Consider the following 25,810-nt stretch of genomic DNA (forward strand, 5'->3'; position numbering starts at 1 on the left):
TATCTGGTAAAGGGAAAAAACTTCAGAATACTTAAATGTAGTAACAAATCATGAGTTCAGAAGACTGATGGTAAATTTGCTTCCCAATTATTGATGTAACCAACCTTAAAGAGCTGTATAAATATTAACTATTATGATAATTTGGCATTTACAGACACAGCCAATGTGTTGATATATTTTGTTTGACTACACGTACTGGTCACAAAGGATAACTTCTTTTAGGCAGGGGGCTGGAGTTGGTGGGTGATAAGAAAAGAGAGAAAAAAACATCAATGAAATATTAAAAATACACAGAAAATTCCAGAGGAACAATGGGGACACCTCTTATCAGAGAAGTGATTCCTGGTGTAGAATGAAATATATATTTTTTGGATGTGGTTGATGAAGAAATTTGTTTAACTTGACTCTGCATATTTGTTACAAGGGTTTTCTTTTTTCTTTTTTTTTAAATTGAGAGAGGACAGGAGGGAGAAGAAGTAGATTTTCATTCATTGAAAATAAATTAAATTAAAAATAAAATCTTGACAATGGTGAAAATCTTTTGTTTTATAAGAAATCCAACATCAAAATGCAAAATAATATTCCAGTCAATTCACATAATGAGCTTATTAAAGTACTTTATTGCTTTAAAAGAATAAACAGAAGAAAGCAAAAAGAAGTCCAAAAGAGGACAGAGAATGCTAGGTAGTTTTGTTACTGTGTATATCAAACAAATTCCTTTTCATATGTAATGCAATTCTATTACTTGTGTATTGAAAAGTTCATTTTGTGGATGTTTTAGTTCTTAATAAAAAGTTGAAAATATATTTTAAAAAGAAGAAAGGAAAAAATAGACATCTGGTTTAAATCCTTTCGTTTTACAGATGAGGAAATTGAGACTTAAGTGATTTGCCTGAAGTCAGTAAGTGGAAGAGCTAGAATTTGAACCCAGGACCCCTGATGACATGTCCTGCATTCTTTTCAATGTACCAACAATTTCTAAAAACTTGTTTTCACTTCTGCTGCTTTCCTGTTTTATGAGATGGTTCTACTTATAGTTTTCCTTTATTCTCCTCTCTAGTATTTTATAAATGGAGTGGTATTCCAAATTGATGATGCCCTTGACTACCATAGTTGTTAAGGAGATCAAATATTTCCAGGCTAACACAGTTTTGGGCTCTTTTGGCCTTCCTGTAATAATAGCTATTTTATATTGCCCTTTTTTTGTTGTTGTTGCTGCAGAAACTGGTGAAAATAAAGGTCAGTGTTTTTTACATTTTTTTCCTTTTTCCATTTTTTGGTTTCAACATCTGGTTTTGATGGGGTGCTTAGGTACATGTACTTTGGCCCCAATTCTAAAATCACATTTCTCTTTAAAAATCACATTTCTCCCTAGCCTCAAAATACTATCTCAGGCAGTTTCTCCCCAGCCCAAGGACACAGCCTACCCTAGCAACAACCATTATCTCCCTTCCTGCTATCGTAGCCAGATGCACCTATAGAAATCATTAGTTTGAACCAGCTGTGTACTGAACTGACTTAACGGGCTGTGCATTGGGTCATAATGACATTTATTACTCACTGACCAATCATATGTATCCTAGACTTGGACATACCTATACTCCCTTACATTAATCTTGTCTAACAAGACATTGATGAGAGAAGCCTGGTTATTTCTGGTCAGCCCTAACCACTGGTTGACTTAGTGATGGTTCAGGCCTAAAACCACACCTCCAGGTAGCCCCCACCTTGGGTTATTTCCCGATGAATTTTGGGTAAAATACCTACTCAGTAGATACCAAAAGTGCATGTTCCTTTAAGAACTGACCACTCCTTAATCACTCCCTAATCCCACCCCAAAACACCTAGTTAGCATATTTGGCACAAGTGATATTATAGAATACCCTGTATAAGCTTTCCCTGTACCCCTTTAAGGTGGCAGGTTCAGTAAGAACTCTTGCCCGCTGAAAAGTGTAATCAATCTTTACCTTGACTTCAACAATGCTTGAGTCTGTGAATTCTTCTCCAGACAACCTGCCCCTGATACCCTGGTCTTTGTGGGGGTCTCACACCTCCTTTCCAGCCCTCATCAGTTTGAAAAGGTAGAGAAGATGCTATTGCAAAAGTTTACAGTGTGTTCTTTCTATCTTTTTCCTTTCTTTTAATTTGATGATTTTGGCCTTTGCTCTAACTGGCTGATAGTCAGACCACACACAAACTACTAATTAGTAACTAATTTCCCATTTGTTAGATATAATCAATTGCCTTTTGTGTATGTGTTGTGATGTTTAGTGTTCATCTCTAGACCAATACCTTCTGACTTTTTCTTGAAGGAAGTATTCATGATATGTAGGCATGAGACTTCTGAGGAGTCTTTAAGTCTTCGGCCCTTTTCATTTCTCAGACCTACTTTTTACCACTCTCTCCTGAGTTTACTTTTGCATTGGAGTCAGAGTACATAGGCTGATTTGATTTGAAGCTCCTTGGCAAATTCTTTGTGGAGCTTCCTACCTCTTTGCCCTCTGCATCACATGGCAATGCCAGGGCTGCAACTTTCTCCAAGATGGTTCCTTTGCATGAGAACTGCAAGATGAGATGACCAAGTGTTCCATGAAATTATGTTTCTTGTTATCTCTGGGTACATGATAAAAACATGATAAAAACTCTGATAGCTTCTCTGCCTCTTTAGGCAGCGCCTATGAGTTGTCCTCCTTAGTTTAAACTTTATTCCTACTTTTGCTTCTCAGTAAATTATCAATACAGATGTGGTTCAATTTTTTCTCCTAGCATGTCATCGGACAAAGTCCAGAGAAGGGAAATACCTACAGTTAAGCTAATGTTCATTGAATGTTAAAAAAAAAGTGTGATCCTTAGTTCCTAAAGGGAAGGTCATGTGTTTGTTTGTTTGTTTCCTTGGATCCTGTGGCCCAAGAATTTATTACCCTGGGGACTGCCTGCTGAGAAAAGCTCCTCCCTTTCTTCTGGTTTAATTGTACTAGTTCCCAGGTAGCACTCAATCTCTTATGGGATCCATACTACCAACCATTAGATATAGGCTAATTGCTAACTTTATGGTGTTACATTTGAGTGAATGAAAGGACATGAAATATAAATGCTATTAAATGATATAAAAATGCTATTATTATTATTATATAGAAGACACTGGTTTCTATAGAATAATTCGTTATACCTCCAATCTAATAATAATGGCATCTATATATCATTTTATGTGTTATCTCATTTGATACTCATAACAATCCCTGGGAGATAGATGCCATACTAATCTCATTTCATAGTTGAGAAAATTAAGGAAGTGATTAAATGACTTATCCAAAGTCCCATAGCTAGTAAAATTTGATTGGAGACCAGATTCAAACTCAAGTTTTCTTGACTCCCGGACCAGATTTGTACAGATTGTGACAGTGTGAAGACATTACACAGAATCCATTAAATTTCTTAAACAAAATTGTATAGGTGCTTTTTTCTTTGTCATTTATCTGTAAGAGGTTCTCACTCTACCCCACTGTAAAAGGGTATGCACAAGTGGTAATTAGGACTTCATTCTTTCATAATTTTCTTCCTTTTCCTTTACTATCTGTCCTGCAACTTTATTTTGGAAAATGGAGCAAGTACCATGTTGTTTGTGGCTCATTCTGACTTTGTCCACAAACCCTTCTGCAGATCTAAACTTAGAATTAGTCAAATGTGGGAACATCTGGGCTAGGACTTCTTTGTTTGTTTTTAAAGAAGTAGTTTTCTTTCAGCAATATCAGCATGTTACTGTTGAATGTGGAGTTGTAACTCTGCATGGACTATGGACAGTCAATAGTATGAAATTAGTTACACTATTGCAAAACAGGTAGTTTTTTTTAAAGTACTATTTATCCCATGCCAGAAAATATTTTCTCCTACTATTACTTACTTTAAAAGTTTTGGTCAGTCTCTTTTAAAAAAAAATCTGCTTATGGCGCATTTTGTCTCAGATCCATTCCAAGTTGTATATTTGTCAATGAACATTTATTAAGCACCTACTGTGTGTCAGGCATTGTGCTAAGTACTGAGAATACCCATACCAAATAGGAAGAAAGATAGTTCCTGACCTCAAGGAGTGCACGATATAATGGGAGAGACAACAAATATGTACAAGCAATCTATATACAGGAAAAATACAAGAAAGTAACAGAGAAAGCACTGGGATTAAGAGGGGTTAGGAAGTACTTCCTGTGCAAGATGGGATTTTAGTTGGGATTTAAAGGAATCTAGGGAAAGCCAGGAGCCAGAGACAAGGAGGTAAAGCATTTCAGGAGTGGGGATTGCCAGAGAAAATGCCTGGAGCTGAAAGACTTGGAACAGCAAGGAGGCCAGCGTTCAGAGATCAAAGAGTAGGACGAAGAATGCAAGGTATAAAAACACTGCAAAGTTTAGGAAGAACTTTGAACACCAAACAGAAGATTTTATGTTTGATCCTAGAGGCAATAGGGAGCCACTGGAGTTTATTGAATAGAGGGGTGACATGGCTGGGCCTGCACTTTAGGAAAATCACTTTAGTAGCTAAATAGAGGACAGATTGGAGCAAAAGAAGAACTGAGATGGGCAGATTCACCAGCAAGTGTTGTAACAGTCCAGGAGTGAAATGCTATACACTAGACAGGTGACAATGTGCATGCGTGTGTGTGTGTGTGTGTATGTGTGTGTGTGTGCATGTGTGTGTGTGTGATATTTGAGAGATGTTAGAAAGGTGAAGATATTTGTTTTCCAGTTTATAAAAATGAAAACAAATGAGATGTGGATTCCACGGAACCCAGAGAATTCAGGATTCAAAATCACCTTCATACCTTAAGACATTAATAATTTATGTAATGTAAAAATCAACACTGGTCCCTTATACCAATAAGATAATTACATCAATATTGCAAATAGTTACTTGTTCAGAGTAAAGTATACTTTATTATTTAGGTTGGTAAAATTAAATACATGTCAAATTTTAAGGTCTGATACCATGTCCTGCTTCTTTAGCTATTCCCATATTCCCATTCTTACGATGATTCTGAGTACAGTAGATGCTCAATAAATGCCTATTGAATAATGTTCTAAAAAATCTTTAGCTCTCTGTGCACCTCTTGCTAGGTGGAAGCTAGGTAGTACAGTAGATGGAATGTGAGACTTGGAATCAGGAAGACCTGAGTTCAAATATTGCCTTAGATAATCACTAGCTATGTGCCCCATAGACAAGTCACTTAATTTCTAACCTGTTTCCTCATCTGAAAAATGGGAATAATAATGGTGTCTACCTCACAGAATGGTTGTGAGGATCAAATGAGTTAACATGTAAAGAGCCTTTCAAACCATAAAGTGCTAACTGTGGTTGTTAATAATATCCCATCACAGTTTTATAGTAGCTTTTAACCTATACCTTCTACCTCACTTTTAAATATGATCCACTTGTCAATGAGGAGCCTCTGGAGGAAATTCAGGAGTGACATGGTTTGTTGAACCTGGTATGTCTGCAGGGGGTTCCCACTTTGAACGGTTCCTGGAAATATCAAAGTTGGTTGTTGTCTTTTGCTCTCTAAGAGGACCAAAATGACCTCACTGTGCTAGAGCCAAGGTACAGAGTCAAGATACAGCTACAGCTTTGCCCATAGAGCACAGAGCCTTCTCTGATGAGGGCATGATGTGCTTGGTGGTCTTGTGCCAGTGTCTCCCATGTGACACAATCAATTCCAAAGTTCTTAAGAGAGACCTTGGGAGTTTCTTTGCACTGATTCTTCTGACTATCATCATAGAGGTAACTGAGCATCTTCCTTTGTGTTTGCCTATTAGAGCATGTTTGGTGGCTTTAGTATATATCATAGAATAAGCATGGAAAGGTAGCAAGAGGTGAAGTGTGTGAAAAATGATTATTAATAACTAATATCTTGGGGAGATTCAGAGTTGCCCCCCATCTAAAATCCTGACTTTGTAATTTCAATTCCTAAGGACATTGCTGGTGATGAAATTGGAAGCTATTTTGTTCTGCCCAGGCTTGAGTGGGGGTATACATTCCTTAGATTGAGAGCTTAAAGCTATGAGTGGTATGATACCTTCCCTATCCAAGAGACACTCAGCCCTTCATTTTAATATTGCTCACCTCAATCACATTAGCCAATTTGATTGCTGTTTGATGAACCACCCACTGTTCTGAAGGGTCCGTAGACTGTGAGTCTGCCCCATGATTGTGTTTGGTCTAAGAGAGATGGCCAAATCACCATCCTTTTATTAATAACCTGCTGGCTTTATCAACAAAATGATTAAATTATACAGAAACTATGTCTCTCCAACCTTTTTAAAGGTCACAGTGGAAGTGTTTATTTTTTATCATTCAGTCATTTCAGTCATGTCCAACTCTTTATGCCTCCACTTGGGTTTTTTTTTTAATGCATCTCTCACATTTTTAATAACCTGAAGTTATAAGAGGCACTTTCCTTATAGCAGTTTGGGGAGACAGAAGTAGTAATACAAGCACTATTATACCCCTTTTATAGATGGGCAAATTAAAGTGCAGGGATTTCAAGCTTCTTGACCTGAATCAGACAGATAGTAAGGGTTAGAATTTAAATGTGAACCCAGGTCTTCTGATTCAACATTCAATGCTCTTTTCATCAACATCAATGCTCTTTTCCCCCTTCTGGATCTCCATTCCTTTTCTTTTAAAAGGAAGTCAAGGGAGTAGAGCCAAGATGGTGGAGTAGAAAGATACATATACACTAGCTCTTTTCCCACAGCCCATAAAATATCTGTAAATAAAGACTCTCAGCAAATTCTAGAGCAGCAGAATCCACAGAACAACAGAGTGGAGGAGATTTCCAGCCCAGGATGACGTGAAAGGCCAAAAAGGGAAAGGTGTGTCACACCAGACATGGAACAGAGCCCAGCCCAGCCTTGGCCAAGCACATGGCACCAGGAGGAGGACACGAGCAGGTCTCGGGGGTGCATCCCCAGCAGCAGTAGTGGCGGTTTGCAGATCCCTCAACCCACAGGCCCCAAAAGTCAGTGAGAGGGTTTTTTCAGCTGGCCCAGAAGGGAGCAGGGTCTTCCCATTGCTTTGGCCTCAGGTGGCGGCAGCAGAGGCTGCATTGGGTGGCAGCAGCTACCATAGCAGCCTGCATCCATTGTTGGATTGTAAAGCCCCTGGGGGAATTGAGCAGCTGATCTTTATCTCAGCCCCCAGTATTGGCTTGGTGGAACTGGAGGCCAGGTGGTTGTGGAGAGGAAACTGTACTACTCACAGATTCTGGGCACAAAAGTTTTTTGTTGCTTCCAGACTAGTGTACATGCATGATTGTGCCACCTTGGAGGAACTGAGACCTTGCAGATCCCCAGAGTATACCCTGCTCTTGACAAAGGACCCAAAAGTCAAGTAACTGGTTGGGAAAATGCCCCAAAAAGGGGGGAAAAATAAGACTATAGAAGGTTAATTTCTTGGTGAACAGATATCTTCTCCCATCTTTTCGTATGAGGAAGAACAATGCTTACCATCAGGGAAAGACATAAAAGTCAAGGCTTCTGTATCCCAAACATCCAAAATAAATATTCAGTGGAAGAGCTCAAAAAGGATTTTGAAAATCAAGTAAGAGAGGTGGAGGAAAAATTGGGAAGAGAAATTAGAGAGATGCAAGAAAATCATGAAAAGCAAGTCAACAGCTTGCTAAAGGAGAACCAAAAAAACTGCTGAAGAAAATAACACCTTTAAAAACAGGCTAACTCAATTGGCAAAAGAGGTTCAAAAAGCCAATGAGGAGAAGAATGCTTTCAAAAGTAGAATTAGCCAAATGAAAAAGGAAGTTCAAAAGCTCACTGAAGAAAATAGTTCTTTCAAAATTAGAATGGAACAGTTGGAGGCTAATGACTTTATGAGAAACCAAGAAATCACAAAACAAAACCAAAAGAATGAAAAAAATGGAAGATAATGTGAAATATCTCATTGGAAAAACAACTGACCTGGAAAATAGATCCAGGAGAGACAATTTAAAAATTATGGGACTACCTGAAAGCCATGACCAAAAAAAGAGCCTAGACATCATCTTTCATGAAATTATCAAGGAAAACTGCCCTGAGATTCTAGAACCAGAGGGCAAAATAAATATTGAAAGACTCTACTGATTACCTCCTGAAAGAGATCCTAAAAGAGAAACTCCTAGGAACGTTGTAGTCAAATTCCAGAGTTCCCAGGTCAAGGAGAAAATATTGCAAGCAGCCAGAAAGGAACAATTTGAGTATTGTGGAAATGCAATCAGGATAACACAAGATCTAGCAGCTTCTACATTAAAGGATCAAAGGGCATGGAACATGATATTCTAGAAGTCAAAGCAACTAGGACTAAAACCAAGAATCACCTACCCAGAAAAACTGAGTATAATACTTCAGGGGAAAAAATGGTCTTTCAGTGAAATAGAGGACTTTCAAGTATTCTTGATGAAAAGACTAGAGCTGAAAAGAAAATTTGACTTTCAAACAGAAGAATCAAGAGAAGTATGAAAAGGTAAACAGGAAAGAGAAATCATAAGGGACTTACTAAAGTTGAACTGCTTACATTCCTACACAGAAAGACAATATCTGTAGCTCTTGAAACTTTTTTCAGTATTTGGGTAGCTGATGGGATTACACACACACACACACACACACACACACACACACACACACAGAAAGAGAGAGAGAGAAAGAGCGAGAGAGAGAGAGAGAGAGCACAGGGTGAATTGAATAGGAAGGGATCATATCTAAAAAAATGAAATTAAGGGGTGAGAGAGGAACATATTGGGAGGAGAAAGGGAGAAGTGGAATGGGGCAAATTATCTCTCATAAAAGAGGCAAGAAAAAGACTTTTCAATGGAGGGAAAAGGGGGGGGAGGTGAAAGGGAAAACGTGAAGCTTACTCTCATCACATTTGACTCAATGAAGGAATAAAATGCATGCTCATTTTGGTATGAAAACCTGTCTTACAATACAGGAAAGTGGGGGAGAAGGGGATAAGCAGGGTGGGAGGGATGATGGAAGGGAGGGCAGTGACAGGAGGGAGCAATTGTAAATCAACACTCTTGGGGAGGGACAAGGTCAAAAAAGAGAATAGAAGAAATAGGGGGCTGGATAGGATGGAGGGAAATACAGTTAGTCTTGCACAATATGACTATTATGGAAGTCATTTGCAAAACTACACATATAGCCTATATTGAATTGCTTACCTTCTCAGTGGGGATGGGTGGGGAGGGAGGAAGGAAGAGAAATTGGAACTCAAAGTTTTAGGAACAACTGCTGAGTATTGTTCTTTCATACAAGTGGGAAATAAGAAATACGAGTAATGGGGTATAGAAGTTTTTCTTGCCCTATAGGCCAAAAGAGAAGATGAGGATAAGAGAAGGAAGGGATGTTAGAAGGGAGGGCAGATTGGTGGTTGGGGTAATTAGAATGCTTGGCATTTTGGGGTGGAGGGAAGGGAGAGATGGGGAGAAAATTTGGAATTCAAAATTTTGTGGAAACGAATATTGAAAACTTAAAATAAATAAATTAAAAAAAAATAAAACGAAGTTAGAGTAGCTGATCAGAGGTCATTTATTCCAATACCTTTATTCTACAGATAAGGAAAGTTGAACATGGAGATTGGGTGGAAAGAATGTGAAGGGACTTGCATGACATCACATAGATAGTTAACGGAACCAGACTTAGAACCCAGGTCCTTTGAATCCAGCCCCATAGTTCTTTTCAAGTCTCTTAAAAATATCTCATTCTTGTTTTTGCTCTTTTAATATTTTAAACCATGACTCGGAAATGATAGGAATATTCTCTTATGAGTTCAAACTCTTAGTAAGTGAATGATCCACTGGTATTCTCCCAGTGTCAGAAGAAAATAAGGAAGGCTTCCAATATGTTGGGTTAAACTCAACATACAAGACACATTTTTCACATGGTTGAGAGTAGTTTGTATATCTTCTCTTAAAGACTTTTTTTTCCACCTTGTTATGATCATTTATCTAGTATGCTCTTTTAAAAATTTTTTCCAATTATATGTAAAGGCAATTTTAACATCAAGTTTTACAAAATTTTGAGTACCAAATTTTTCTTCCTTCCCTTCTTCCCAAAATGATAAGCCATTTGATACACATTTGATACAGGTTATGTATGCAATCATATTTTCATATTAGTCATGTTATAAAGAAGAAAACAGAACAAACAGCCAAAAAACCCCCAAACAACTGAAAAAGTAAATTGAAAATAGTATGCTTTGATTGGGATTCAGACTCCCTAAGTTCTTTATGTGGATGTGGACAGCATTTTTCATTACGAGTCCTTTGTAATTGTCTTGTATCATCACATTGCTGAGAAGAGCTTAAACATTCTTAGCTGATCATCGCACAACATTGCTGTTATTGTGTACAATGTTCTATTGGTTTTACTCATTTCACTTTCCATCAGTTCATTCCAAGTTTCTTTGAAATTCAATAAGCTCTTCTTACGTACTTGTGTGAATTCCCTTTAGGCAATGAGGTGGTGCAGTGGATAGAGTCTTGGGCCTGGAGTCAGGAAGACTCATCTTCCTGAATTCAAATCTGGCCTCAGACACTTATTATGTGACCCTGGGCAAGTCACTTAACCCTGTTTGCTTCAGTTTCCTCATCTGTAAAATGAGCTTCTAGTTCTTCAGTGCATCTGTTGAGGTTTAGAGGTGCTGGGATACCAAAATAGTGACACATGTGTCCCGCCCAAATGAATTTGACTGGAGACTTCTTTTAGCTGTGACACTTGTATTAACAAGAGGCCCAAATTGAATAACAGCTAGATTGAATCTGAGCCCCCTTGGGGTTTTCTTAACAAAGATACTGGAGTGGTTTGCTCTTTCTTTCCCCAGATCAACTGATGAGGAAACTGAGGCTTAAACATGGTTAAATGACTTGCCCAGGGTCATACAGCTAGCGTCTGAGCTCCGTCTACTGCACCACCTAGTTGCCCCAGGTGTATATTAGACAAGGCTCAATAATTGGAAGGATTAAATGCAAAGCACTGGAAAGCTGGGTCTATCTTATTCTTTTGGTTCAAGATTTAAGGAGATCATACAATCAGTCCTATAGGTCAAAGTAGTCTAGTAATGAGTTGATCTCTGTATAGAATCTCTATAAAGAATTAATTCAGTATTTTATTTTGGGTATCTCTCCTATATGTATGTCTTCTGACTATCAAACACAACTTTTCTCTTGAGGCAATTGGATATCACGTAGGAATCAAAATTCCAAGACATTTTAGAGGTCTATTTATGGGATTCATATATATTTTTTCTTTTGCTTTTCAGTGGCTTGTGTCTAGTAACTCTTTGTAAAATCACTGCTGGAAATTCTTAGTAAATTAATCCTGAGAGGATGTGGGAGTGAAAATGAAGGGGAAAATAAACCCAGTACAAATTAATGACATTTTAAAAATAATTTCAACTAGATAGGTTATTAAATTGGAGGAGTTGTATGTTGGGAAAGGGTGAAATATGAAAATGAGCAGCTGTTGATGATTTGAAAAAAAAAATCCTTGTTTCTTAGCTAATCCAGACATAGCATGACTATGGAATTTTGGACGCTTTGTTTGAAAACAAGTAGTGAAATTGCCTCTAACAAGGAGCATATTAGAGGAATGCTCCCCTATGTTTACTTTAGGGTCTTCATCTTTTAAAGAGATAAATTCAGTGGAATTCATTCAGGAGAAAAAAAAATGGATCATTTTTAAGTCTAATTTTTTTTGTTTTATTGATCATTTAAAAAAATATTACATAGTTCCCAATTACTCACCCCTCCCATGTCAGTATAGAGACTTCATTTGTAACAAAGGCACAGAGGAAAATAAATTAACATTTTTCTCATCTCTGACAGTAATGTGTTATTCCCTGACATATCCTTTCCCTACACCTATAAATCTTCCTAGTAAAAAACAAAAATAAAGAAAAACAAAACCAATCATTGCAACAATTTCATCTTTTCTTGTCTGCCTCACACTATACCTGTAGTCCACCATTCCATGCCCCTACTGAGAAGAGGGAGAAGAATATTTTTCCCTCTCTCTTCTGGAATCAATATTGATCATCATATTTAATTTTAGTCCAATTGTCTTTTTGAGTTTTTAAATTTACATTGTTATAATCATCATGTCTAGTTTTCTTTGTATCAATTAATGTCCTCATGTTACTTTAAATTTCTTTATATACATTGCTCAATTACATTCATATTCCACAATTTTTTTTCACTTTGGATATTGGAAATGGATGAAATATGAAAATTAACAACCAGAGATGACTTTTTTTTAAATGCTCACATGTACCCACTTTGTTTCTGATTTGCTTGTTTGTTTGTTTTGTTTTGTTTTTTGCTACTAAGTTTTTTGCTAAAGTACTGCTATCACTATTTTGGTACGTAGAACACCTTTTCTTTTTGTCTTTGACATCCTAGGTAAACATTTCTAATAGTGGAATTGCTGAGTTAAAGGGTATTAACAGTTTAGTAACTTCTCAAACAATTCTAAATTGTTTTCTAGAACTGTTGGGTCAATTTCCATTTCCACCAACAGTGGCTTCCCATAGGCTCTCCGACATTGACTTTGTCTTTTATCAACTTTGATTTACCAGTTTGCTGGGTATATATGTGGTGGAAACTCGGTTATTTTAACTTTTATTTCTCTTATTAGCGATTTGCTATATCTCTATAGGGTTGTTGATAATTTTTACCTTTTTAAAAAAACAACTATTCATATCCTTTGTCCACTTAGTTATCCAAGAGTGACTCTTGGTCATATATATGTCAATTCTCTATCTTGAAAATCAGACGTTTTGCAGTTATGTATACACTTTCTATGCAAGAGCTGGGGGAAACTCATTCCCCATATCTGGGGAAACCATTGACACATATGTGACACCTAAATTTATTTAGACTTTTCTGAATTAATTTTAGCTGGGGGCAAAGACTCAAAGAGAGAAAATAACCCTCTTAAGTGTTGGGCTTTCAGGATTGAACCATATATAGTTAGTATGAACCAAGTTTTTATGGGTACCCTGAGCCGTGAATGACTTGTGAATTAGAAAGTGTTTTTTTAAAAAGCATAGTACAAAGTAATACTACTTTACATTATAACAATATGTCTCATTTACTATTAGGAGTTCCTAAGTTCCTTGATATGAGAGGTCTTGCAGGGACCCAGTAGCCTCCTTGCCCAGTTAAATAAAGAAGACAGAGAAGGCCAGATCTCCTGAGTCACCTTAGCTTACCAGAGTAAGGCCTGTGGTCGTGCTCAAAAACCCCTATTCTTACTTCCTGTAGTTTGAATAGTAGTTAGTTGCTAATTCTGTTGTCTAGTAACTACAGCATGAATTGGCTTTAGTCCCTAAATGCTGACCTGCACATGAGGTCCGGCTTTCCTGCTCCCTCTCCCAATGTTTTTGACCTTGTTTGACCTAGAGAAGAACACTATTTAAAAAAATAAAACAAACCCTGACAGGGTCTGGTACCTTATTGTACCAGAGATCTCAGCACAGACCTGACCTGCTTCCACCCTCCTTGACTCCCTCCCTCCTATTTTATTTTTTTCAATAAAGCTTGCTTGCTTTACCATTTTATGTGTTTTCTTGCATTGCTTTGCTTCCTGGGTATGCCAGTTCTCTCCTTTAGAAGTACCTGCTGTTGCCAACTAACAATTTTGGCAGCTGCTCCTACCTCATTTAGTCATAGCTCAGGGAAGGCAGAACTCAAGGGCTAGGTGGGAAACCCCATGCCTCATGGTATGACCCCATTCCTTTTCCCCAGGCTAGGACTGTGGCTAGGGACCTTCCCTAAATCAAATTCCCCTTGGCTTCAATATAAGTGGCACAGGAGGAAGGTTGCCACCCACTCCTTGTGCCGGAGTCCCAAACCTCATTCAGTATCTAGCACTGAACCCTGCCTACATTCACATATTTGTTATGATTTAAAATAATCAGACAAGTAGATGATGTAGAATGCTGGACCTGGAACTGAGAAAATTTGATTTTGAATTTTATCTCAGATGCTTACTAGCCTCGAGGCCCTGAGGCAAATCACTTAACCTCTCTGAGCCCACATTTCCTCCACTGTAAAATGAGAATAATGCTAACACCTATCTCTCAGGACTGTTGTGAGGATCAAATAGGATGATGTTTTTATGGGACTTTGCAAACCTTAAAATGCTGTGTAAATGCTAGCTATTGTTATTAATAAATGAAATCAAGGGTGTTTATTTTAGGCTTACAGTAAAAGATAGCCACATGACTGAGGGCAACATATATACATATACACACACATATGTATGTGTATATATATATATATATATATATATATATATATATATATATATATATATATATATATATAAACATATGTAAATATACGTGTGTATATGTGTGCATATATTCCGAAGCCTATACTTATGAAGTAAAGCCTGGAGAAAGCTGGTATGGAAGAAAGAATGCTGGATTTAGTCAGAAGTGATGGGTTTGGCTCCACATGAATTCAAAATTTCTTTTAGTTCTAGAAATTGTTAATTTTATGACCACAGAAAGTTTGACATGAAAGAATTAAAGGTTCTCAGTTGAAAACCACCTGCAATCTAATGCAATCTAACGTCCTTTTTCAGTTTTAGAGTGGGAAGGGACCTTTAATCTAATCTAGAGGTGTCAAACTCATAGTCAAACTCAAAGTCAGTGAAACCTGCAACACTCCCCAGTCCAGTACAACCAGATTAAAATGTAATTTGGAAATGTTTAACAAAATAAATGTTTAGCAAAACAAAACAAAATAAGTGTAATAAAAGATAATATTAATTTGTGGTTTTGCTTTAGCCATCAGGGATCCATTTCTTTTTGAGTTTGACACTGATGAGGGCTGGAAGGCAGGTAGGGGGTAGGGGTTACAGCTGGAGTTCCCTGCATGGGCTGTCTAGAGAAGAATTCACAGACTCAAGTATTGTTGAGGTCAAGGTAAAGATTTATTATGCTTTTCAGTGAGCAAGAGTTCTTAGGAAATCTGCAACCTTAGAGGGGTACAGATAAAGTTTATATAAGATATTCTATAGTAAAACACATGCCAAATATGCAAACTAGGTGATTCAGGGCAGGATTAGAGAGTGGTTACAGAGTGGTTAGTTTTTAAAGGAATATGTGCTTTTGTTATCTACTGCACAGGTATTTTACCCAGAGTTCATCGGGAGATAGCCCAAGGAGGGGCTACACAGAGGTGTTGTTTTAGGCCTGAAACGTCACTAAGTCAACTAATGGTCCGGGCTGACTCAGGAATACCAGGCTACTCTGGTCAATGTCTTGTTAGACAAGATAAACGTAAAGGAGCATGCATAGGTCTAAGTCTAGGACACATATGATTGGTCAGTGAGTGGTAAATGTCGTTATGACCCAGTGCACAGCTGGTTCAGACTAATAAGTTCTATAGGTGTAGCTGGCTACTATATCAGGAAAAGAGATCAAAGTTTTGCTGGGGCAGGCTGTGTCTTTGGGCTGGGGAGAAACTGCCTGGGATAATATTTTCAGACTAGGGAGAAATGTGATTTTTAAAGAGAAATGTGATTTTAGAATTGGGGCCCAAGCACATGCACCCAAGGACCCCATCAATGCCACTGATCTAATCCAACATTTTAATTTTGCTTTTATGGAAAATAATCTTGCTCAAGGTTGCACTGGTAGGTGAAGATCTCTCTTCCTATCTCTCTCAAGGAAGAAAATGAAAGAATTTCTTTTCTCCACCGATGTGTCCTCCTCCTTTTTTTAATCCCTCATTGCCTCTAAGACTTGCTTACTGTACAATTCTCCCATAGTGTGTACTCAACTTTTTCTCTGGTTAATGTGTTCATAGGTTGCAATTCATGCTTGTTCTGTGGAAACCCTCTTAGCAGTACCTAGCAGGTAAGTCCTGTGTTTTAACCTACATTCCAGGTTACTGATTTTTTCAGTTTGGAAAGAGAGAAAAGTGTATCTTAGGAAAAAAGAAGTCAGCTACTTTTACATTGTTATATACATATCACTGCTCTTCTGCAGCTTTTTCCATGTCACAAAGCCTATTTGAACCAGGAGAATAATACATACAATGACTATAATAATGTAAAATAAATAAAAACATCAGAAATTAGAGTGAATGTAATGACCATTTTTTCCCCTAGAAGACCAAGGAAAAAATGTGTTCCGCTCCCAGCAGAGAGGTGGTGGATGATGAATGTGGTATATTGCATACCCTCTTAGAAATGTGTTTATTGATTGATTTTAACTTTTTTCTTTTTTTATGATGGTGCATGTGTGTGTGTGTGTGTGTGTGTGTGTGTGTGTGTGTGGTGGAGAGAGAAGTTGGGAAGAAATTCTGGATTTAAAAAAACCAAAAAGAAATGAATAAAATGTATTTTGGGTAACCAGTTTAGATACTTACTAGACTTGATCATTTTATTGTTTTGGGTTGCTATCATTTAATATTCAGTCTGAAGACCCCTTAGGCTTGTTTTCTAATTCTTCAAAATTAATTAAATAAGCAAAATCTAATTAAAGAATTATCAAATTAATGTTAACTTAAATAACAATAATTGAAATAAAATAATCGCTAAATTAATAAATTTATTTATTAAATTTATATGATCCATTGATTATTTATTTTGTTTGCTGGGGTCTGATTAATTAAGTAAAACAAATTAAATTTGCTTTGATTTTATATCTGATCCAAAGATACTTTAGACTTGTCTTTTAATTCTTTAAAAAATAAGAGTATCATAGCTTTCCATCTATTCATCAACACATTTGGGTTACTCACTTTCACTAAGAAATCTATATAATTTTAATATACACAGTTCCATTTTCTGATTTGGGGGTGTCTATTTGCTATAAAATTTAGAGTAAGACCAGGTTTTACTCTGTTGTTGGGGAAATTTTGAAGAAAAATTTTAGTTGTTACCTATGACTCACAGGACCATTTGCATAAAACTTTCCTCTTTGGAAGAGATTGATTATTCGATGCTCTGAACCTATGTGAGGGGTAGAATTGGTGAGAGATTGAGAGAAGAGAGAACGTGGTTTTCTGACTTTCAGTCTCAAGAAAGAAATCACACTATTCTAGACTCTCCCCCATTCCTGAAGAGAGAAAGACTCTGGGAAGAAGATGACATGAGAGGAACTAGCAGTCTCCATCCAGTACATCCTTATCCCCAGCTTACTATGGAGAGACTTTAGGGAATTTCTCCTTGGGTGAGATTTAGGACTCTCTTGCTTATTTGATCTGACTTATCTTTCCCCAATGAGAGAATTCATTCACTCTGTATTGTCAGGTATATATTCTCATGCATGCTTTGTCTGACTTCTGTTTTGCTGTCAACTTGGATAAAAGAGTCTATTTGCTATTTCCTATTCTTCTGCGTGTTTATTTTGGAACTGGCTTTTGGTGGGAAGGGAGTCAAGACCTGGTTATGCAGCTTGGGCTCTCCTTCCCAGTTAAAGAATAACAATCAGGAGAGCAGCTTGAATCTAAAAAATTATTTTCCCTAGACTAACAGTATCTAAGTAAGCAGGTCTTAGGCTCCCTTCTCTCTGAAGAGAACAGAGAGGCCAAACTCTGGCCCCAATCACCTATTTCTCCTCCTAGACAGAATCAAGGTCTCCCTTGGAGAAGCAACTTGAGGCAGGAGGAGACTCTACAGATACCTGTTCTTGCTTCACCCAGGGCCTCATTTAGACAGACCCATGTGGACGCACGTAACCCACATGATCAAAACAACATAGCCACCATGCACACAATTCCTACAATACATTTGGATTTTTTAAGACTGTATCAGCAACTTATATTCATATTTCTAAAGACTGTAGTCTAACTTTTAAGGAGACTTCAGTAAAATGGGAATGATGCAAGTTTAACAAGAATCCTAACCAGATGGACTAGGGTGCTTCATCTTCCACCTGTCCACTAAGGAGCTCCTCTCTTTAGATGCACACATATTGTCCAGATGAGGTTCAATCCTTTGAGGACCTAACCCCTAGAAGTGTCAGGCTCTTTTTCTCATAATCTTTAGTTTATTATTCCCCCAAACTGGAGTCCTAGGGGTTAAATTACTTAAAAGCTGAATGATCTCTTCAAAGGGTCATGTTTGATATTGGGTTAATCCTTCAGCTAGTGCAAATCCTCCTTAAGAGAACTAGAGTAGTTTCTTTTTGAAATTTAATTTTAATTTTTAATTTATGGAATAAAACAAGCATTTCTATAATTGTATAATAAAAAAAGATGATTGCACATGAAACTGTAAATCCATTATGTACAACTTGTAAATGTTCAACAAATTTATCATGTAAATCTTTTTTTCTTTGTTCCCCCCCCCATGGCTACCATTACATACAAATAGGTGTATATACGTAAAAATTATTCTATACTTTCTTGTATTTATTCTACACATACCTGTATCCTTTCTACAGATGCAGATAGCATCTTCCTTCACATGGCCTCTATAGCTAATTTGCAGATTTATAATAGTCAAAATGACTTATTTGCCCAAAGTCTCTAGACATTCTTCTTGAAGTGTAGCTGGCACTTACTGAGGACCTAGGATCTCTGAACCTCTTACAATAACAAGGTGATTTCCAAAGCGGAAAACATTCACTTCAAAATCACTTTTCTGCCACTTGTTCTCAGGAAAGAGCAAACACAAAATGGAAAAGGCAGCCAGAAATCCAGGCTCAGATTCATCTCCTTGTGTCTCCTGTTGAAACTGCAGATGGGAGAAATCACCATTCTTCCAGGGTAGGGGGAAAGGTTATCACTCTTCCCCTACCTCTTCCCCTTAAGAAATAGACTTGAAGGATACTCACATTCTCAGAAGCCAGAAAGAGAAAAGACAACCTTTTTTTTTTTTTTTTTGGTTGTTGTTTTGAGGCAACTGGGGTTAGGTGACTTGCCCAGGGTCACACAGCTAGGAAATATATGAGACAAGATTTGAACTCAGGTGCTCCTAACTCCAACGCTACTGCTTTATCTGCTTTGCCACCTAGCTGACCCTTTTTTAAGGTTGAATCATTGACTTTTTCTGCCAGGGGGTTTACTTGTTATCCCCTAAACATCCATCAATACTGAGTCACACTTGGCCAGGGGTGCCACTGATGGACTAGCAGACATGGCTGAACCAAAATCAGTCAGGAAAGCTCTGCACATGCTCTATGGAGCCCAAGTTACAAAGGAATAATACTTTGTTTCTGTTCTAAATAGTACACCTGTTGCAAATAGGAAAGAAAAAGAAAAAACGAGCACTAAAGTTATGTCCCATTCCAAGGTTTTAATGTTATACGCAGTAATTAAAATGAATCCAGTACAAGGCAATAACTCATAGGAGTTAAAAATCTTTTTTGAAGAATTACCTGGGTTAAATGGCATTTGAATTTTGGAGCAATTTTATAACTGTTTACTTGGAATAGGTGGTCCGGTTTTGTTGAAACTACCTTTACTTGTATTTCTACTTTTCTTTTTCTTTTTGGAGTCATAGAGTGATAATTAAGTAAAGATGTCCACAGAAATAAAATAATAATAGCTTGCATTTATATGACTTTGAGATTTGCAAAATGTTTTACATACACTCATTTTATCCTCACAACAGCCCTGGGAGGTAGTTGCTACTGTTATCCTCATCTTACAAACCAGAAAACAGAGGCTCTCTGAGGTTGTGATTTACCAGAGTCATATTTATATTGTTTTCCTGACTTCAAATTCAGTGCTTTTTCCATTATGCCAGAGGGGCTGCAATGCATAGATGCTCTGTACTTAAGCAGGACAACCAGAGGACAGTCTGCCCTAAGGATAAGTAAAAATTTATCTATTCTTAAAAACTTCAAGAAAAGGAATCATCGTGGCCTTCCTTAGTAAGTAATCTTATTTCAGTTTTTAATTACCTTCCTGTGGATATCTTATCTAAATTCCTTATGCTGCAGTAGAAGTCCCTTCCTTTTTGTTCTGTGCTCAAGGAGATAAAGAACAGATTATCATCCTTTATATGTTGTACTTAAGAATCATAGATTCTACCTAAGAGTCTTTGAGATGAGTAAGTTCTGTTACAGAAGGAGGTTTTGGTTAAGTCTCTCCATCCAACAAAGTTTTGTATAAACTGGGAATTTTATAGCAATCACTTAAATACCCAAATGAATTTTTAATCACATCAGTTTGGAAGTTCTAGCCAGCAATGCAGATCATAACACATTCTTGTCTGCCCATAGACTCGTGTCCATATTCTCCCATAAATTCTTGAGAAAAGTGATTATTTTTCTGTTAATAACCATTTATTAAGGAAGGATTGAGGTTTTTTTCCTTTCTATTTCCTCATTCAGGGACCAGTCCCTGTAGGTCATTGGGCCAGCCTCTGACGGCTGTCCTCTGAAGAATAAGGCTGATGATAGATGAGATTGGCCAGATCCTCTGGGTACGTTTTGTGATCTTGAGTGAGAACCTACTGTACTGGGAGACCTTACTTTTGTTTATAGTAAATAGAACCTAATCTAGGCTCAGTTCAACCCTAAAGCATCAGACCTATGCCTGGGCACACCTTCACTGAAGTCTGGGGAATCCAGCTCATGAAATGGTCTCGGTAGAAATAGATTCCTTTGTCCAGATTGCTGGAGGCAGCTGAGTCTCATGATCATGTCACATTCTCACCAGGAGCTGAAAACTTTTAGCCCACCTCCTCATTAATATGTCTGTCCCCTCATTAATTGTTCACCAGTCAGAGTTGATTTTCACCTTTCAGGGACATCTCCTTTTCCAAAGTCATTTAAACATTCAGGAATCTCCATGGTTTTGTCTTCAGTTATCTAGAGAAATCACTAACTATTGATTATCAACTAGCTTAATTAATAGATTGATTATTAATGACCCAGAAACTCGGTCTCTCAGATTTTTCATTTGTCTCATTCTCAAAAGGGTATCTTCCCAACATAATAGAGGCCTTCCTCAGTTTTTCTTAACATGTCAAGGAGCCTCATGGCTATCAACTTGACTTCCTTCAACCTTAACATGTCACCAACTAATCTTCCTGTCATCCTTAATGAAATCATTAGGTCCTGTTTTTTTAAGTTCCTCATTTGTTACATTCTGTAGCCTGCTCACAACCACCATGAGCCTCTTCAATGCTCTTTGCAGGATACTCCTTTTTAATTCTTCAGGAGTTTTGTATTCCATATTTCACAGCCATTTAGCCATAGTAGTAGAATGCGGTGTTAAAATGAAGGGTTTTTCCTTTCATGGAAAAGTTGGAATTGTTAAAAGAATTTTGTCATTATATGAACGCAATCCAGACCCCACTTCTGTTCTTGTTCACCTCCGGACCCAACTTGTTGACCATAGATAACATCTGTCCCAGATGTGCACATAAAGAAGAAGTTTATTAGGTTGTCCTTCCAAATGCATATTGTAATAACACCAGACATTCCTCATCTACTTGGTCTTGCCTGTATGGAGGATCAGATCTAACTCCGTTGAGGGATTACAGATCTCTCCCAGGAGGCTCTACAATGTCCTAGGAAGTGGTGCAATAAACAGCATGTCAACCATAAATAGACCCATTTGGAAGATCTCCTTTGTCCAATTGATAATCATGCCTTGCCAAAACTCAGCTTTGGATTACTCCCACAGTCCACCTGCTTTATGTCAAATATGTGTGCTACTGAATGAACCTGGAGAAATCCATGAAACCATGCTAACTGGACACACACATCCACACACACACACACACACACATCCACACTCACCAAGTAATTTCACCTGGACTTTCACTGCAGCAAGGTAATCCTTTTAAACCTATCAAGTCAATTTATTAGGGCACCTGGGTGGCACAGTGGATAGAGCATCATCAGGTTTGGACTCAGGAAGACATGAGTCCAAATCTTGTCTCAGATACTTACTAGTTGACCCTGGCAAGTCACTTAACCCTGTTTGCCTCAGTTTCCTCATTTGTAAAATGGAGAAGGATATGGCAAAGCATTCCATTATCTTTTTCAAGAAAATCCCTAATGGGCATCTGGAAGAGTTGAACATGACTGAAATGACTGAAAGACAACAAATCAGTTCTTACTCAATGCAGTGGTTGTTCCAAATATTCTCACCTCTCCATAAGCCTCCCACAGAACCAAATTAACCTCAGCCTCTCAACTAATTTCATATTAAATAGTTCATTGAAAAAATTGAGGGCACTCATCAATAAAATAAAAAAAAACCTCTTTAAATAAAGAGTTTCTAGTTCCATCTTCCTGCTGTCGGAATATCAAAAATAGACATCTCATTAGGGTTCAACATTATTTGCACTTTTAAATTTCCTACTTTCTAGGGTCAAGAGAATTATCTATTGTGTGTTTCTTACATTCCAATTAAGCTTAAAGTCTATCTACACTGTGTCTCACTTGAAACTATCTCTAAATTCTTTGAATTCTTTTTCCTGTTTCAGACTTTGGTTAACCAGACTGATTCTATTAAAAATTGCAAATTGAATTTCTCTTTATATTGATTCAATATTTCGTTTTCTTAATGACCCTTCATAGTTCATTTTTTACTTTTTTACTTCTCTTCTTTGAAATCATAATTCAAACATTCCAGTTGTCTTGCTAGATCCAATTTATCTTTCTTTGTCACTGAATCTCTAGAAAATTAGAGCAATATTTTTCCTGTTTCACAAATCTGTTGCATAACTTTCTTCAACTGGGTGATTGATCACATGTCATGGTGTTAGCTTTATAGACCTCCTCTTGTCATCAGAAATATTCTCCAGTTTTTTTCTTATGAATTTGTAACTACTTGATGTATTCTAATATTTTCTTTATACAGTTATCCCTATTAGTGTGCATAATGAGTATCATATTTAAAGTTACAATTATGTAAAATATGGTAATTGGTCCCAGTTTAATGGAAATATGCAATTCAAATTTAAATAATATGATCACTTAATAGAATTAATTATTTGTACTAATCAGGATCTACCTGTATCTAATTCCTTTTAGATAAATATATTTCTAAATTAATAGATAATTAAGTTCTGCCAGAATCATCCAGAAAAGCCCACTGTGGTCAGGCAATACAACTATGTCTTTAAAATGAAATATCACCTTTTTGTTATTTTACTTGCCCTTTTCCTTAAGACACACCCTTTCCTTTAAACTTTTTCTAGGAGTTGAAAGATAAACTTCCTTCTTCAAGCTGAAAAAGAAGAAAAAAATTTCCGAGGACAATACTGACAGGGTGGGGTTCTTAAGCATCAGACAAAATAGCTGCTGTGCTTGCACAAAAAAAAAGCTGCTTTAGAGGATTTTCTTTGCTTTACTAAGAAAAAAATAAAGCTGTCATGTCTATTGCAATTGTACATAAAAAAATGTTGGCTCCCATTTTTGAAGGTCAATGGTATGAGGATCCTTAGATACTCTTATTCTCCATACTGGAGTCCTTCTTTTTAGTATTAGTCTCAAAGTTCATTGAGCAGAAAAGACTTGATTGGAACTTCATGCACCTTGGGAACTTGGCTTTTGATCTCATTGGCTTGCAGGAGTCTAGACTAAATCTCAGCCTGAATAATTCCAGTGACTTTTTATTGAGGCACTGCTGCTTTTATAGTGGTTTTTTTTTTCCTATTGCCAAAACCTCTGTTCTTCTCATTCAATGACCAGAGGGGGTGGATTTTGCATCTCTAACCATAGAACAAGTCTAATACATTAAATACACCAACAAACAGTATGAAGAAAACCAAACTTGTCACTTGTGTGCCAATTGGGAGATCCTAAAGAGAATTCTCAGAGGAGCTGGGAGCAATTAAGCTCTTGCTTACTAAATGGGGCCATTGGTCCTGGCTTGGTCTCCTTCCTACACTAAGAAAAAGTATAAGGAAAAGTCCTTATCACAAAGCCCAGGGTCAGATGAATATCCCTTTCTTTTAGAGCACATTTGGTCCTTTCCCTAAAAGAGTCACAGTTTGGCATGACAGTAAGGGGAGGTGACTGATAGCATTATAAGAAAGACTTACAGTGGTATTGATGGGGTGCTTGGGGGCCTGTGCTTGGACCAAAATTCTAAAATCACATTTCGCTCTAAAATTCACATTTTTCCCTAACACTATCTCAGGCAGTTTCTCCCCAACCCAAGAACAGTCTGCCCCAGCAAAAACCGTTATCTCCCTTCCTGCTACAGTAGCTAGATGCACCTTTAGAATTTATTAGTTTGAACCGACTGTGTACCAGCTGAACTGACTGTGTATGTATGCGTCATAATGACATTTACTACTCACTGACCAATCATATGTATCCTAGACTTAGACATACTATACTCTCCTGCTTTATCTTGTCTAACAAAACATTGATGAGATCAGCCTGGGTATTAGTCAGTCCTGACCTTGATTTTGTGACTTTTGGGGCCTAAAACCACACCTCCATGCAGGGACCCCCTCCCCACCCCGGGCTATTTCCTGATGAACTCTGCTCTGTGGATACTAAAAGTGCATGTTCCTTTAAGAACTAAGCACTCCCTAATCCTACTCTGAATCACCTACTCATCACTCTTAGCACATGTTTTACTATAGAATATACTATATAAACTTTACCTGTACCCCATTCAAATTGCAAGCTCCTTAAGAACTCTTGCCCATTGAAAAGTCTAATAAATCTTTACCACCTTGACCTCAAAAATGCTTGAGTCCATGAAATTCTTTTCCAGACAGCCCATGCAGGGATCTCCATTCCTGGGGTTTCTCTATCATTTCTCTCTCTTTCCAGAGCCCTTATTGGTATGACTTTGGCTGTTTAGTTTTCAAACTGCTTTACACATGTAACCCTAATTCCAAAACCATTAGTAGGAGACTCTCTCCTTATTAATGGAGATCAATGCCTTATGCCTGCAAGAGGGACAGGGCAGAATTGGTGAGAGCAGAAGAGAAGAGGAATCTGGTCCCTTGGGTCTCTTTGAGTTCTGGTATTATAATCTCTCTTTAGGGTCATGAAGAAACCCTGGAAGCCTGGGAAAAAAGCTAAGGTTTGCCCTGTAAATCACATACACTACCCCTTGGTGAATATCTGTCATTTCATTTGATCCTCACAACAGCCTTGGGAAGTAGGTGCTATTATTATCATCCCCATTTTACAGATGACAAAACTGAGGCAAATAGAGATTAAGTGACTAACCCAGTGTCACATATATAGTAAATAAATGTCTGAGGAAGGATTTGAAGTTAGGTCTTCCTGATCTCAAGTCCAGCGCTCTATGCATGATGACTCCTAGGTGTCATGTATGTAACCTATAAGGCAGCTATAGATGTGAACATAAATAGAAACATGCCCAAATACTTCTTAGTGTGTCTGCTATAACTGGCCTTTCTATAAAATGGTCAAAATCCGTGAACCTAAGAGTCAGTAAGACTGAGCCATTCCACCCCAAAGAAGTTCCTATAAGGATTCAAAAGTTTTCTTACCTCTTTTTAGTTAGCCATGGAAGTTTTTCAGATTGCAAGTGGCCAAAATCATGCTGATGTTTTATCAAGCATTGGAATCTGAATTTTTTGCCATGTTATTTAACTGTAGAAGAAAAAAGCAGCACTCTTTATTGCAAGTTTGTCAGACATTTGATTAATATATACATGTACACAAAGACACAGAGACAAATATGCAAGTGTAAGTGCACATGCACAAGACGTATATGTACATATACATATATAATATGATAAACAAATAGTGCTACTTAGATGGCAATTCAAATCACTGCTAATCGAAATTTTCCGAGCTCAGACAGTCTTCACTATATTATTTAGAAATAAAAACAAAAATTCCACAGTTAGGATT

General features: G+C 37.4%; 1 long non-coding RNA gene across 1 annotated transcript; it reads left to right on the plus strand.

The window, feature by feature from the left end:
• The first annotated feature begins 698 nt into the window (after window positions 1-698).
• LOC140518046 (uncharacterized) lies at window positions 699-24,531 on the plus strand. Its single transcript, XR_011971813.1, has 3 exons — window positions 699-2,081; window positions 15,855-15,904; window positions 23,161-24,531. It is a non-coding gene; the product is annotated as an uncharacterized lncRNA (long non-coding RNA).
• Window positions 24,532-25,810: the final 1,279 nt, after the last annotated feature.

Source organism: Notamacropus eugenii, chromosome 1, assembly GCF_028372415.1.
Source record: "Notamacropus eugenii isolate mMacEug1 chromosome 1, mMacEug1.pri_v2, whole genome shotgun sequence".
Classification (NCBI taxonomy): Eukaryota; Metazoa; Chordata; class Mammalia; order Diprotodontia; family Macropodidae; genus Notamacropus; species Notamacropus eugenii.